This window comes from Rhinatrema bivittatum, chromosome 2, assembly GCF_901001135.1.
Source record: "Rhinatrema bivittatum chromosome 2, aRhiBiv1.1, whole genome shotgun sequence".
In the NCBI taxonomy this organism is placed as follows: domain Eukaryota; kingdom Metazoa; phylum Chordata; class Amphibia; order Gymnophiona; family Rhinatrematidae; genus Rhinatrema; species Rhinatrema bivittatum.
The window spans coordinates 29,421,681-29,433,341 of record NC_042616.1 but is presented as its reverse complement, the minus strand read 5'-3'; the positions used below and the strand labels follow the sequence as shown (position 1 = coordinate 29,433,341).

At 43.1% G+C, this 11,661-nt stretch overlaps 1 protein-coding gene across 4 annotated transcripts in view; it reads right to left on the bottom strand.

The window, feature by feature from the left end:
- Nucleotides 1–921: 921 nt before the first annotated feature.
- LOC115085872 (protein FAM200A-like) overlaps nucleotides 922–11,661 on the bottom strand; it is a 63,077-nt gene continuing 52,337 nt past the window's right edge. The window contains exons 5-6 of one of the 4 annotated variants that reach the window (XM_029592402.1): nucleotides 5,377–5,405; nucleotides 922–1,413 (exon numbers count right to left, since the gene is read on the bottom strand). The gene's annotated coding sequence lies outside the window, so the exon portion shown is untranslated. Of the gene's footprint in view, nucleotides 1,414–1,781; nucleotides 5,406–8,282; nucleotides 8,488–11,661 lie in introns of those variants that run through there. The other 3 variants (XR_003854974.1, XM_029592403.1, XM_029592401.1) reach the window with 3 other exon arrangements.

The window sequence follows — 11,661 nt, the reverse complement described above, 5'->3', positions numbered from 1 at the left end:
GGTGATAATGATTATCTTCTTTTTGTCTTCACGTAACTATATTGCTTCCTCTTAGTTTTTTTTTTAAATTAAACTCTGTGGTTTATCAAGTGCTACGGAGGATCCATGAACAATTCCACCATGGTCTATAACTGCACCTGGATCGTGCAGAGGCTTCAGATAGAGATAACCATGCAGGTACAAGTAGAGGCCATGGTGGAATTGTTCATGGACCCTCTGTCTACCATCCTCATCTAACGGCAGTGGGGTAGATTTTTAAAGTTATGCGTGGGCGTAGATTTGTTCGCGCAACCTGGCGCGAACAAATTTACGCCCGATTTTATAACATGCGCAATTGTGCAACCTGCACGTGCCGAGCCGAGCAGCCTGCCTCCGTTCTCTCCACGGCAGCTCCGATTTCGGAGGGAACTTTTATCCCCCCCCTCCAACTTCCCCTCCCTTCCCCTACCTAACCCATCCAACCAGCCCTAACTAAATCCCCCCCCTTACCTTTGTTCAGAAAGTTATGCCTGCCCGAGGTTTGTGGGCCTCAGCCATGCCCCTGGAACGCCCCGAATGCTGCGCCGCCCCCGACATGCCCCCCAAGCAAAGCCCCAGGACTTGCGCTCGCCGGCAGCCTATGCAACATAGGCTGCCGGCACACAGGGCTTTTAAAATCTGCCCCAGTGTCTCCAAATAGGACTGTTTCACGCATTCCTTGACAGGAATGAACCTCATTCATAAGCCAGGGTTCACTGGGAATGATCGCAATCCCTGAAATGTACTGCTAATGCCCCTCTTGGTATCTGCATTGTGTCAAAGAGAGCCTCCTTCCGGAGTGTGTACATTTTTTTAGGCAACAAATCAAGGTGCGCTTGGAAATTCTTATTAATCAGATCAGTGGCAGCCAATAGAAATGGAACTAATTTCTTTTTTTTTAATTATTATTTATTTATAGATTTCTGTGAACTACATCCAAGAAATTAAATCTTGTACAGAAATACAGCACAAAATTTCAAACAATATTATTTAAGAGGAAACATTTCAGTTATTATCCCATTATGGTCAGGGAGCTAAAGATATTGAGAAAAGTCCATATAAAAGAAATAACAGCCAGAACAGGCCCCCTTTGCACAGCTACAATTATATTTAGGCCGTGCTAACTCCAGGGAGAGACAATAATCCAGGAGAAGCAGCGCACAACAGAACATTCAGTGACTCCCTTTGAGAAATACAATTTGTTAATTGTTGAGGGTCAAAAAAAAAAATAAGTTAACCCTTTGCAATCTCACCACACGTGTACAAGCAAAATGAAACCAAAATAATGGCCTGAGTTGCAATACCCCAGGTCTTAGAAATCTCTTCTTTCTTTGTTGAGTTACTTTGGCAGCATCTGGGAAGATGTTAACCGGGGCATTCCGGAAAGAGAGTCACCTATTTAGAAAAAAATATTTCATGGTCATTTCTCTATCCGAGTCTACAACCAGTGGCGATCAAAGCAGATAGAACAGTTCTCTTCAGAGACAGAGCGCTGTAAACAATCAGAAAGATTCAAGACATCTATAGACATTTGTAATCCAAGATCTGGACTCAAAACTCTCTTAGCTTGCGGAAAATAAGAGGCAAAATATTCTCAGGAATCATTAAAACCTCCAGGAAATACTGTCTTATCATTTGTGTAGGAGAAACCACTTTCTGTGTGGGAAAATGTATTAGTCTAAATGTTCTTAGATCTAAAAGCATTTTCCAAGGATTCCATTTTATTCTGGAGAGACAAATGTCCCTTAGACAACATTCCCATCTTGACTTGCACCACTGAAATCTTAGATTGAACATCCAGAACCTTAACTGAGAGTTCAGGAGACTCCTGTTGTGATTTTTTTTTTTTTGAAAGATTTGTCTGAGAGACCGCCTAAAAACCCAGCTGAGCCAAGAGCCTATCAAATAGCTTCCCAGACTGTGTCCGAAGTTGTAGCAGAAGGTTTAGCACGTAAAAATTCTCGAGACCCACCTGGAACTGTACTTGGGGAGTTGAAGAAGAAAATAACTGGGACTGTGTCTGTATCTTTCGGTTATATTTTCTTGGCTTCTGATTGCGCCTCTTGGTACTTTAAGGATCTTTGCTTTCTCCGTACGTCCACAGAATAGATGCTGGGCACTGACACCTCTATCAACGATGCCACTCTTGCATTTTTCTCCCAGTGTTTCTTTAGTACTGCAATGATATAATGTTTAGACAGTTTCCAAACCATGCCTCTGGTTTGGAAACTTAGGCCTTCTGACATCAGCACATCGCATCCATTTCCAGTTCTGTTCTGCAGAATCTGCGTTTGTCCGTTTTAGCCGTCTTTTCTATGCTGGCTGTGAAACCATCTTATCCGTGAACCATTATCCTGTGCTGCAATTATCAATCTCTCACCTACAGGTTTGAGTTCACCTCTCCTTAACCACTGCTGTGTCAAAACTGGATCCAAGAGGGGTTATATGAACTAACGCTGTACTTTCCAATGTATTTGTGCTTCTGCCAGTTCTCTTTCCTTCTTTGCTGATCTGATTCTTTAAAGAGCTTTTTCTCTCATTTTGCTAATTCTGTAGCTTCTTTCCTGTATTGTGCTGGTGAATCTTCAGTCATTCCCTCCATTCACTGTAACGGTTGTCCAAGCTTAAGGACTGAGAGTGAGGATGCTTGCTCCAATTTCATCCTTCAGCACTACTGGAGAATTTGGATCCGTCGATGCCATTAAGCATGCCTGAAGGCCTATGATGGTAGCTCATTTCAGTAAGAACCATCCTGTCTTCAGCTCCAAGGATGTACATTCTCGGCATACACTGGTTCTAACAGCTGATGAGCAAGGAGACGCTTGCTTGTTTTGCATCCAGCTCTTCAAGATATTTATAGGCCAGTCTACTATACCAAAGCTGATGATAATCAGCTTGCAAGTCCTGCACTAATAGCTTGAATCTTATTCCGTTTCCTACAGTACTCTTTACTGATCTTCTCTCTTAATACTTCATGCTGAATATTTCCACTTTCCTATACATTGATATTTATAGGCAACTTCCTGCTCCAGTTGGGTTTGCTCTGCACATAGTTTGACAGAAATGAAACTCAATCATAAGCCAGTGTGGATCTTTGGTGTGTTATCAGCTCTGACTTCAACTGAAGCTTGTATCTCACTCAGTACATGCATAGGCTCTCTCTCTCTCATGTGGACCCTTTGATGCATTTTTATTGCTGATTGCCAACGGAAGTTTTTTTTACACTCAGTACACATAAACGGTTTTTCTCCTGTGTGGAAGTTTGGTGCATTTCCAAATAAGATTTCTCACTGAATATTTTATCACTCACTACATGTAAATTGTTTCTCTCCTGTGTGGCTTATTTGGTGCTTTATAAGGTCTGATCTCCAACGGAAGCTTTTTTCACACTCAGTGCATATAAACTGTTTTTCGCTACCATGGATTATCTGGTGCTTTTTCAGATTATGATAAACGCTTTGGGAAGAAATCTAATTAGTACATGGAAATGATTTTTCTCCCATGTGGATTAGTTAGTGCTTTTTCAAATCAGATTTCTTCCCAAAGATTTTAGCACAAGCAGTACATGGAAATGGTGCTTCTCCTATATGGATTATTTTGTGCTGTTTTAGATCTGATGTCCAATGGAAGCTTTTCTCACACTCAGTACATGTGTATGGTTTCTCTCATGTGTGCATTCTTTGGAGCATTTTCAGATTAGATTTCTTCCTAAAGCTTTTATCACACTCAATACATGTATCTGATGTTTCTCCTATGTGGATTATTTGATGCGTTTGCATATTACATTTCTTCCCAAAACATTTATCACACTCAATACATTTAAATCGTTTCTCTCCTGTATGGATTATTTGATGTTTTTCAGTTCAGATCTCCAATGGAAGCATTTATCACATTCAGTACATGTGTATGGCTTCTCTCCTGAGTGGATTATTTGGTGCTGTTTCAAATGTGACTTAGTCCTAAAGTTTTTATTTCACTTACTACATGTAAATCGTTTTCCCCCCACATATGAGTTGTTTCTTGCCTTTTCAGTGTAGATTTCTGCCCAAAACATATATCACATTCAGTACACATGTATGTTTTCACTCCCGTGTGGACCCTTTGATGCGTTTTCAGTTCGGATGCCCAACAGAAGCTTTTATCGCACTCAGCACACATGTACAGTTTCTCTCCAGTATGGATTGTGTCACGCATTTTCAAATGAAATTTCTTTCTAAATGTTTTGTCACACTTACTACATTTAAATCGTTTCTCTCCAGTATCTATTATTTGGGGTGTTTTCAGATTAGATTTATTACTGAAGGTTTTATCACACTCAGTACAAGTAAATGGATTTTCGTCTGTATGTAATATTTGATGCTTTTTCATACTATATTTATTCCTGAAGCTTTTCTCACACTCAGGACAAGTAAATGGTTTTTCATCTGTATGGATTATTTGGTGCATTTTCAGTTCTGACTGCCAATGGAAACTTTTATCACATTCAGTATATTTAAATTGTTTCGCTACTGTGTGGATTATCTGGTACTTTTTCAGATTAGATATTTGCCCGAAATTTTTAACACATTCACTACATGTGTATGTTTTCTATCCCATATAGACCCTTTCATGCATTTTTAGTTCTTCACTTGGATGGAAATTTTCACACTCAATACATGGAAATGTTTTTTTTTCGTGTGTGGATCTTTTTATGCTTTTTCAGCTCACACTGACTAATGAAGCTCTTATCACTCTTGGTACAATTAAATTATTTTTCTTCTGTGTGATTTGTTTGGTGGTTTTTCAGTTGCAATAGACAAATGAAGCTTTTATTACTTTCACTACATGGAAATAGTTTATCATGTGGGTTTTCTGGTGAGCTTTCAATATTTTATTGGCGAAACCTTTTCCACATTCACTGCATGAAAAGGGTTTTACCTCAGCATGCACTCTCATTTGTTGTTTTAGGCTGAAGCTTTCCATGCATTCAGTGCTAAGAACAGATCTGTCTCTGGTAAGATTGCTCAGGTGTTTTGTAATAGATTCTTTGAGCCTGAAGTTTTTCCCACTTTCGGTACACTGGTGTGATTTCAGAGATCTCTGATCCTTGTAGCAGTTCCCACATTCATTAGATTTAGACTGCTCTGTTGTCTGATTTCTCTGCTGCTCCATAGATTTGGAGGTATCACTGGTTCTTTGCTCACAGGGAGTCACATTCTCAGTAGAATCTCCTGCTGGGTTTCTCAGACTCTCCTCTGGTTTACATGGAATCCAGCTGTTTTTCCGCCAGTCACAACCTGGGCAGGTATCGCTTCTCTCTTCCTCTGATACAGTTTTAGTCACTTTCAGATGTTTAGTGGGTACTTCATGATGTCTCACCTTATGTCTTCTCTTGAAGTCATCAATTTCTGGATAAGAAAATAAGGAACAGGCATTACTTGATGGGAGGGAGACTCACAGTGAAAATGGTAGGGTTTTCCCAGCATGGACGCGCACCTTAGAGGGAATGGGGGTATAAAGCAGCCCTGCTAGCACTACTAAAATTAATACTGACTGTCTTATGAACTTTTTTCCTAATTGGGACTGGGCCAAGTTCCAAATCTGGGAGGGAAGCAGTTGCATCTTATGTTAATGAATTGACCTGAGACTGTGTCAGTGTCTGCTCTGCTTTCAGGCCCTGCACTGGGCCCATCCCCCCCTCCTGGATTCCTTACGGGAGGAGGGGCTTGAAAACAGAGCAGATGCTGACTCAGTCTCATCCTGACTACTTAACATTCAGCTATGGCTGCTTTTTGGGGCAGAAATAACATTACTTCAATGAATGATCTTTGAGGAAGTACAACAATGAAAAAAGCTGAGGGTCTTTGTACATCTCCTGGATCACACTAAATATTTTTTTCTGCCAAACAAACATGAATGCTGCCACGCCAGCTTACTAAACCCAAGAGAAGTGAACTCAGTTAAAACAAAACAGGATATTACAAAAGGAAAAACCTTAGTAGATGGGTACTGCGATAAGACAGATACCCTCAAGAGAGTCCTACCTAAATTATACTCTGCATTAAATGAAGTGCTACTGATTAAAGCCTAAGCATTTAATGGCATGGGAGACAGATATGGGAGAACAAATGGATGTGAATGTGTGGGATGTGTGTTTTAGATCTGTCGGTAGTAGCTCAACCTCTTTGACACTGGTGGAAAATGGTTACAACGTCTGAGCGTTTGAAAGAAAAAAAAAATACATCCAACAGCAGGCAGGTTAGGTTGGCATAACTGCAGGGGTCATGTTGACTGACAATAAGTCTCTACATAAACGATTCCACCAGTTTTACTCAGAGCTGTATTCAAGGGACGACAAAATTAGAATGGAGGAGATCGGTATCTAGAGTCAGTGAGCATATTGGAATTAACTAATCCCCAACAGGCTATACTGGACAAAGATATCACAGAGGATGAGATAACCACGGCCATAAAATCTCTCAAACCGGGGAAGTCACCGGGCTTGGATGGCTACACCGGGCGGTTCTATCAAGTCGTTGTGGTGCAACTAGCTCCTATTTTGGGGCAGGCTTATCGGGCATTAAGGGATGGGCCCCCACTATCCGCTGCTGCGAATACAGCAGGCATTACGGTGTTATCTAAGCCAGGAAGAGACCTGACCTTATGTGGCTCCTACCGGCCGATATCTATAATAAATATTGACCTTAAAACTCTTGCGAAAATATTAGCTGCTCGCCTAAATAGCTTCATAGCGCAAATCATACACACGGATCAAGCTGGTTTTATTCCGGGGAGCAAGCAAATGACAATGTGCATAAAATCCTCGATCTGATTTGGTGGGTGCAGAAGAACAATATCCCTTCTCTGGCTCTCTCGTGGATGCCGAGAAAGCTTCTTATATGGTGCACTGGCCATATCTTTTTGCTTTATTGCGTAAAATGAAATTTGGAAATAATCTTCTGCAATGGCTACAGCAGCTTTACATGGACCCTCTCGCTTGTATCAAAGTGAATGGGGGCCTACTCCTCAATCTTCTCCGTGAGGAGGGGCACTAGGCAGGGGGGGTGTCCCTTGTCCCCTCTCTTATTTGCCATCTTTCTAGAACCCTTCACCACCTCAGTGAGGAATAATGTGGCCATTAAAGGCATTGAGCTGGGAATCTTGTATACATGGAGTGTTTGTGATATGACAGGAGAGGGTCTGTAATCCGACAAAGGATTGCTACTTGAAAGAGAAAAAAAAAAAAAAAAAGAACCACCATTAGAAAAAATGATGGGCCAGAAGCAGTGCAATATATGTTTGAATGGCATCCTGCTACAAAGGGGGAAATTTCCAGCTGAAGGTACTTTCGAAAAGTTGTAACAATTAAGAAGTTTTTTTTCTTTTCTGTTAGATGGTTCCTGTACAATCTCTGCATTAGTCACAGCTCCTGCATACAGGGAAACGGTGTCTATTATGATGCAGGGTATTTTAGAGGACTGCTTATATATCAATTAGGAAAGTCTTATGCCCGTAAATGAACTAGTAATTGAAGAATAAAGTGAAATACGTTTCTTCTATTAGAAATTCTAGAGTTGCTTCTGCAGTAAGAAAGCGTTTTTACTATTTGCCTTTAATCTGGATATTATCTGTTGGCATTCCTGCTTCCTGCAAAATGTACTCATCTGAAGTTATTTTCATATAACAATTAGATTTAGAAAGGCTATGAGTATTTCATTTCTTATCAGAAAAGGGTGAATTGCTTTTCCTTGTTTCAGAATTAAAAAGAATTCCTAGGGGAGTTAATGAATGATTGTTTTCTAGAGTTATTAAACATATTCAGAAAGTGACAAAAAAAGAACAGGCTTTGATAACATGTCTGACTGAACTAGTTACTAACAGTTTAATGTTCCAGCACAGTTACTGAACCAAACAGACGCTGTAGATTGAAGGGAATTTATAGCATTAGGATAAAACTCTGATTTGATTTCAGAGATCGTTAACTGTCGTTTCCAGAGAAGGGTGGCAAATGTCAGGAACTGTTTGGGGAACATGGCAGCTCCTCTATTGGGGATACTGACAATTTGAATGCTGAAGAAGCAATTACTAGTGTTTAAGTTTAAAACTTGAAAGGACGAGGAGTTAAGGGGTTAGCAGCAGAGAGAAAGGGGGGGGGGGGGTGAGTGGGGGATGCAGGAAAGTGTTTCTCAGGTGAAGATATAAACCGAGGAGAAAACGCCATTCAATGAATTAATCTTTCACTTTAAAAACAGACTGGTGAGGAATTAAAAGTTCCCTGTACGTACCAGGATCAGTCCAGACGGTGGGTTATGTCCCCTGTCCAGCAGATGGGAGTCAGAACAAAAACTTCTGGGGGAGGCGCTACATAACCTCACCTCCCTTGCCTCAATCCTCAGTATCTTTCTGACTCCAGCAGATGGGAGCAGGGGACTGTCCAGTCCCCAGCACAGTAGCTTAGGTTTTTCTAGGCCTCTCGTTCTGTTTCTTTTGCTGAGGGATAAAGTTTAAAAAAAGAAAAGAAAAAGGGAAGTAAGATTTGCTTAGGAAGGGGGGGGGGGGTAGCCTTAAGCCTGGGAGAGTCACTGCTTTGGCTCTCCCCATCCCAGGCGCTTGCTGACAGGCCTGCTTTCCTGTCCTCTTACCTGTGTCTTTCTGCCTTAAGGTTGTTGGGGGGTAAGTGTGTGTTTTTCATTTTTTGTCACCAGGTTTGCCCTCTTCCATTGCGCCTGCCCACCGGGGTGCACGTTAGTGGATCTAACCTCTTCCCCCCTCCCCCCCACCGTCGTTGCCGACCCGCGGCGTGCCATTCCCCAGGGCTGCCGTCCTCCGGGAGGTCAAATTCCCCGGCGGTCCCTTTACAGTCCGGGTCGGTGGGGCTCTCGGGGCAGTCCTGTGAAGTTTTGCTACCAGGCGCCCAGGATTTTCGCCGCACTCTCTCGCCCCTACCCCTTGGACTCGATATGCCGCGATCGGCGGCCTGCTCGACATGCGGCCGACTGTGGGGGGGGGGGGGGCGCTTTTCGCAGGAGGGGCTCTGCACGAGCTGCCTCCCCAGCGGGGAGGACAGCTCACAACAGCGGGACGCCGCAGGAGCCCGCGCCTAGGAAGCGGCGGCCATCTTGTTTTCAGACTCTGACGCCGGCTTTCTGAGGAGGACACGGAGGCCCTGATTTCGGCGCTGCCGCCTGTTTTAGCTCCTTTTTTGGAGCCGGAGCCTGGACCTCAGGAAGGGGAGGCCCCGGTTTGCCCCCCCCCCGGGGGTCCCATCATTTTCCCCGGAATTTGTCGTTTTAATGCACAAGGCATTCTTACAGAGCAGGGTTCAGCCTATGGATTTCTTCACGGGATTTCTTCACGGGACCTCTTCCCCCCAAATTGGCGCGTGCACAGATCCACTCCCAGGGGGGTGTCCCCCCCCCCCCCAGGGCAGTATCCATCCAGCCGGGGGAATGCTGGGTCCAACAATGATTTGCTGTTTCTCAGGGTGGGGGGAGGCTTTCCCAGTAATGAATGCAGATGCAATCTCTGTAGCTAAGATTCTGCTGAGAGAGTTTATTCCAAGGTATGGAATTCCAGAATCAATTGATAGTGATCAAGGGACACACTTTGTGAATGACACAGTAGTATCGTTAAGTAAGGCGTTAGGCATCTCTCTCAGATTCTACACTCCTTGCCGACCTCAAGCCTCTGCCCTTATAGAAAACTTCAATGGCAGGCTAAAAAAACTAAACTGGACATTATCATGGCTGCAACAAAATTAACTTGGCTACGGGCTCTCCCTTTAGCCCTAATGGCCCTGCGGGCATCACCTCATTCCAAGACAGGGCTTACCCCATTTGAGATAGACACTGGACGACCAATGGCTACTGGTCCTATACTGAAACCCTTCACTGCCCTCATATTTTCCCAGGAGGAATATTTAAACCATTGTTTGTTTAAGTTGCAGAAAGTCTTCACTTCACACTGGCAGAAAGTACAAGCATCTTGTCCTCCAGTAGACCCTACGTCTACTGAGTGTGTGCAACCAGGTGATTTTGTTTTTCTGAGGATTTTTCGACAAAAGAATTCCTTGGCTCCCTAGGTGGAGGGGACCCTATCAGGTACTTTTAACTTCACATTCTGCAGTAAAATTGGAAGGACACCCAACCTGGGCACACCTTTCTCACTGTAAAAAGGCTTACAGTACTACAAGAAGCTCCTGAATATAGAACTCTCTCTTACGAGGCTGTGGCACAGGCATGATCCTGCTTTTGCTTCTGGTTCATTTGCATTTCGCAGAAGTCCCATGTACAGACTTATCTGGCTTACACTAAAACACTGCAGAAATCTTTGAATCTTTCAGATTGGTGGCTATGCTATCATCTAAAGCCGGATGGCTCTGGGTTTGTTCCGGTACCTTTCAATGACTCATCCATCCTCAAATCAGGATATTTATATTGCACCTACTGCTGTCTCACACTAACCCTTATGCCCTACCCCTGCGCACCAAACAGGCAGGGTGGTGTTTTCAGCCGGAGGGTGCCACACCTTGCGCAAAGTGTACCGATACTATGACCGTCACCTATAAGAAGGGCTATCACTGCGTGGTGAAATATCGTGTCTGCACAGTGGAGCTTTGTGTATGAATGCTTTGACCATGAACTAAACATGACCGTTCATCTATACAAAGTCAATAACAAGTTAGTGACTCTCCCCGGGGCACATCCTTCATACTGCGGAGACTATAAACATAAGTGTCCCACCTATCCCTCATGCTTCAACAGGACCATACCTTGTTGTGACTACAGCAAAAGCGGCCAGTGAGTCCATGCGGCTCACCAGCTGTGCCCTATGGAGGCTGGGAAAAAGATCCATGGGACCTGCTCGGATACACTGTACCATTGTTTTTCCTAAACAAGCATCATCAGAACTGGTGGTTTACCCCTAAGACAAGGCGCAGGGCACTATTTGATTTCCAGATGGACAGTGATCCCTTTCATCATGTTTTTGAGGAACTTTTTTCCTGGTTTAGGAGTTTTTGACCTTGAAAGTGCTTTAAAGAATCTTTCTGCCACTGTGGAAGTCACAATAAACGAGACAATGAAGATTATGGGACTAATGCAATAAGGGATTAAATCTCTTACAGAAATAGTTTTAGATAATCGTATGGCACTAGATATGTTACTTGCTGACAAAGGAGGGGTTTGCCAATTTATTAACAATAATAGTATTGGAGAAATTACTTATCTGATAATTTCGTTTTCCTTAGTGTAGACAGATGGACTCAGGACCAATGGGTATAGTGTACTCCTGTTAGCAGTTGGAGACGGATCAGATTTCAATCTGACGTCAGCCACAGTACATATACCTCTGCAGGAAGTGCAGCTCTTCAGTATTCTCCTCGAAAAGCATTGTGGATATATGTGTGACTGACTAATTTGATTAACCTGAATAACTTCATAACTTGGTTAACTTGATTAACTTGATCTGGTTGAATTGGCTATAGCTGGAGACCGCCAGTGCCCTCAACTGGAAAGCGGCGACACCCGGTAGGATGGGTGTCCTAAGTGAAGGAAAAGCATGGCTTACCCTTGAATCATTCGAAACTTCTATGAGTAATGGCAGCCGAGGGTGAGATGCTGAGTCAATCTATCTACACTAAGGAAAACAAAATTATCAGGTAAG